The following is a 5,026-nucleotide window of genomic DNA, read 5'->3' as shown; positions in this document are numbered from 1 at the left end:
TTAAGCCTTCAACTCTCTTACCCATATATTTTCAAATACCAATATAAGTCCAACATACTTTCGAACCCAAGTTTCATCAAAAATTTAATTTAGGTCCAAGAAAAGCTACTCTAAATCCTCCCTCTTACAATAACTAGCATACTTGAGACTATCTATTAAAGGTGTGTTCTTAGATTTAAGTTTAAGCTTGAATAGACTTGACTTATTCTCTTGTACAAGCAACAGTTTATAAATAGGAAAGAAAATCACAATTTCTAGCAGCTAAATCATTACACACCCATCAATCAAAGGTAAGGAAAGAAAAATTGAAGAAGCTAAACTTACTCAAATATCACATTCGTTATTCATGGGTCTTGTACTCGCATTTATTTTTGTGGCTTCAAACCGTATTTAGTTAGCATTATTCTCGTGGACTGTGTGTCGACATTTATTTCGTGGCTTCAGCTACATTTGGTTACTTACCCTCGTGGACTGTATGTTCACGTTTGATTTTGTGGCATAAGCCACGTTTGGTTATTTGCGCTCATAAGCTATGTGTCTATGTTTGTTACTTATTCTAATAAGTCCCCATAATTATGAATTTTAATTATTTGATGAATCTATTTTTTTATTGGTTTTGATTAATGACATATTTATAATTATTTAATGCAGTTATTTGCTTTATTGGAAATAGATGATAATGATATTTGATATGATACTTTAATGAATCAAGATTTTATTTAACATTATATAGAACCCTCTTATGCTAAATTTTATTAAATATTTGGTTGTGAAAATTGTCATCTCTAGCACTCATAATTATTCTATGTTTTCCTTTTATACACATTTAATTATTTATTATTGGGATACTATTCATTAAAAATTTATTTTGGTCTAAGATTAATTAGCTCTAATCTCACTGCTGACCTTTGAAGGGCATACAACTATTCTAGATGAAATTTTGCTTAGCATTATCTCCTTTAATTTTGAATTCATGTATTTTATTTTGGAAGTAAAGTTAAATGCTCCACATAGCCTATAGATAGGTATCTATTTTAATATATGTTATCTGCTAGCTGGAATGAGCTGAACTCCTAATTAATATTATATTTTGTGTAAAATATTGTTTTGTAGAATTTTCAAGAGATCCTATTTAAAGGGGAGGTTCTGCTAAAATTTCTACAAAATATTATATCTTTTATTATAATAATTGTTTCAGTACATTATAATTTTTACTAAAATGAAAAGATTTTCTTCAATTTAGGGCTTAAGGGATGTGTGATATAGTTCATATCTTATGCCGATCACCCTCTAATTTTAGGGCATGATAGGCCTAGTTCGAAAGACTGAAGAACACACTACTTAACTAGAATTTTAAACATTCACAATGTGACACTTCTTTGTTCTTCTACAAAATAAAGACTAGCATTATGTTTGCCCTTATTTATGAAGATGACATTATGATCATGGGGAACGACTCAGTGTTGCTTAAAGAATTTATCAATAGCTAAATTCAATATTTCCTCTCAAGGATCTGGGTCATCTTCATCATTTCCTAGGCATTGAAGCCTATCGAGACACTACAGGTCTATACTTAAAACAAGAGAACTATATTCTTAAACCACTCAAGAAATATTGAATGACAAATTGCTCACCAGTTCCAACACCAATGGTGGTTAATAAACATCTCTCAATTCATAATGGAGTTTCTCTTGCAAATCCCACTACTTACAGATGCATAATAGGGGTTCTATAATATTTGATTAACATCAGGTCAGATATCTTGTTTGCAATAAACAAGCTTAGTCAATTTCTTCATCAACCAACAAATCAGCATTAGCAAGCAATCAAACGTTTACTCAGATACTTAAAAGGCATAGTAGATCTAATGCTTTAGATGAAACCAAGAAAGCATTTTACCTTGTAAGGGTTCTCGAATTTCGATTGGACTGTCTGTGTAGATGACCGTCACTCAATCGGAGGGTATTATGTTTTTCTTGGTGATTCCTTGGTTGCATGGTTAGGGAAGAAGCAAAGGTCTCACGGTCAAGCACTAAGTCAGAGTATTGTGCTTTGTTCGATCTCGTAATGGAATTTTCCTGGTTGCAATCGATTCTAATTGAAATTGGCTTCAAGCTTCCTCAAATTCTAATTGCGCGGTGCGATAATCTGAGTGCATCTACTTTAGCCTCCAATTCGGTCTTCTACTCTTGGACAAAGCACTTTGAGTTAGATGTTCACTTCGTCCATGAACAAGTAATGTCTCGCCAGGTGTCTGTCAACTATGTGCCATCCACATATCAGATTACAGACTTATTTACAAAGGCCTTCTCTCATTCTAGGTTTTTGGACCTTAGAAATAAACTCAGCTTGGTTAGACACCCAGGCTCTCGTTTAAGTAGGAATGTTAGGGATCCCAATATAATAAAGCCCAACAATACTTAGGCCTAATTGTTAAACCTAGGCTTTCTTATATAGGGATTGTTTATTATTCTTCTATTCTTTTTATTCTTTTGTAATCTGCTGTATACGTGGCCCTAGCTCTTCTCTTGTCTTTATATAAGAAATAATAAATCTAGGGCACTGTGCACCTTCTTTACAATTTTTCTATTCTCCTATTATCTTATCTTCTCTCTCTCCCCCCCTCCAGAATTGGTGTGTTATGATTGTGAAGTTTTCATTCAAGACGCCTTGCTTAATTCAGACATTGATATACTTTATTATGTGATTAAGTCCGGTGTTAATGGCTGAGAATGTTATTAAAATTGAATTAATGAAAATGGGGGAGTGCAGGGAATAAGATCAAATTAGCCTATACTGCTAAATTCGGTAGTATTACTTGCTGAGATTGATCAAGAACTAATCACTACAAAAGTAAGAATTTATAAATCATATACTGGATTATTATCATAGGAGAATATGGTAGTGTATTGCATGTGACCACTGTATTTGCAATTGCTGAAATGAACTCAAGTATTTATTGTATTGTTTTCATTTTTTTTTTTCAGTTTATGCTTGAGAGTTATCCATGACTTCCATTTTTTTTTTTACTGGCAATTGCTCTAGTTAATTAAATGAATCAATGTTAGAGACACAATTATGAGCAAGCAAAGCTCAGGGCTAGACTGAATTCAGCGATCATTCCAGAGAAGCCCAATGTAAAGTGGAATGATGTTGCTGGATTGGAGAGAGTACCAAGCAAACTTTACAATAGGTGGCTATTTTACCTATAAAGTTCCTGCAATTTTTCACTGGTTAGTTTGCGTGGTTGCTGACTATATTAGATCGTTGAGAACGCCATTTGCAATGAAATGCCAATCATTTTTGCCCACTTACATATTACTCGCCAAGTAGAGAACCATGCTCTGCATCTAATCATTGTTTTTCTAATTGAGTAATAAACTTAAATGAGTTAGGTTTATGAATTTTATCCTCTGAAAGGAAATGCTACTGAGTGATATGTAGAATAGCTAATGCTACTGAGGAAAAGACTGACATATTACTGAAGTTACAAATATATTGGTTTGCAACAACTGTACTGCATTTACCTCAAATTATGTTCTACTCAAATTATTTACTCACTTAGACGCTTGCAAGCTATGGCTAGAGCTCATCGAGTTGGACAAACTAACAAGGTTGGAATTCAATTTTATTAATTAAAAGTCAGTTATCACTGTAACCTTACGTGGAGTTTTTTGGTATTTCAGGTGTTGATTTATAGGCTTATAACACGAGGAAACTTTGATGAAAGGATGATGCAAATGACTAAAAAGTAAATGGTGTTAGAACACTTGGTTGTTGGAAGGTTAAAAGCTCAAAACATTAATCAAGTAAATAATTGTCTTTTAGCAAAACCTTATCTGTATAATTTAAATTAGCAACGTTGTATCATCTTCCCTTGTGGTTGTTTATTTCTAAATGAACAAAACTTTTTCATATGACTATGAGTGTAAACGCTGACATATATGCCATTTAGTTAAGATAGCTTTTCTTTCCTTCTTCCTTTTGATAGATTTTCTTTCTCTCTTCCTTTTTCTTTGTTTAAATGTTAAAAGTCAAATGTTGGTTAGTGGTTTCAAGTATTGACAAGGGAATATGTTCGTTTGTGCATTGCTCTTCTCCTCTTTAAATTCCTTTTTCCTAAGTTCTCTAAGTAGGTCAAGACATCTGATAAAAAGTTTTAATAATTTCTAATCTAACAAAAGTATTCAATAATTATCAATGTTTTAGCATCTTAAATTCAAAACAAAGAATGATCATTCTTCAATTAGCATCATAAATTTGCTTATTATTATGTTTCAAGCATTTGTATCCTCATAGTACTACAAAATATATTAAAACATGATGCCATAAACAACTAAAAATTATCAAACCAAAATAAAATAAAATTAAATTAAATTTTCATACCTCAAATGGGACAAAAGTTCGATCATGAGTAATCACGTCCTTTATGAATTTCATAATATAATGCCCATAATCATTGTTATTTGGTTGGAAATGGCACTAAAAAATCACCAAAAGGTTATATAAATTTTTTAATCAAATAAATTTATTTTCAATAATTTAATAAATTCTTTTAAGTATAATATACTATAATTTTTGTATATTGATAACTTTTAGAGAAGTCTTTATTTTTAAAAAAGGGAAGCTCTTTGTGACCCCAAACATTGTTCAATGCCTTAGCAAAATAAAGAAAAATTAATTAATAATAATTGATGCGAAAACACACACACACAGCCACACACCCACATACATATTAATATGTAAAATAATTCTTATACATATAAATACTTATTTATTAAATAACTTCATCATATTAGGCTAATTTATTGCATACCTTCAGTCTCCAGACAGAAGATCAAAATAATAAATTAAAGGCAAAGGAATAGCCATAAGATTGATAACAATCAAAATTCAATATTTCCTAAAAAATTTAAATTTTGATTATGTCTATATAAAATGAGTATCTAACACCTCAAGAAATTAAACAAATATTAATAAAATACTTACCCCACATTACAAGGTATTAAGAATAACATATCTTTTT

This window comes from Prosopis cineraria, unplaced genomic scaffold, assembly GCF_029017545.1.
Source record: "Prosopis cineraria cultivar Desert tree isolate PC_DT_omini unplaced genomic scaffold, ASM2901754v1 PC11, whole genome shotgun sequence".
NCBI lineage: Eukaryota > Viridiplantae > Streptophyta > Magnoliopsida > Fabales > Fabaceae > Prosopis > Prosopis cineraria.
This window is presented reverse-complemented; position numbering follows the sequence as displayed.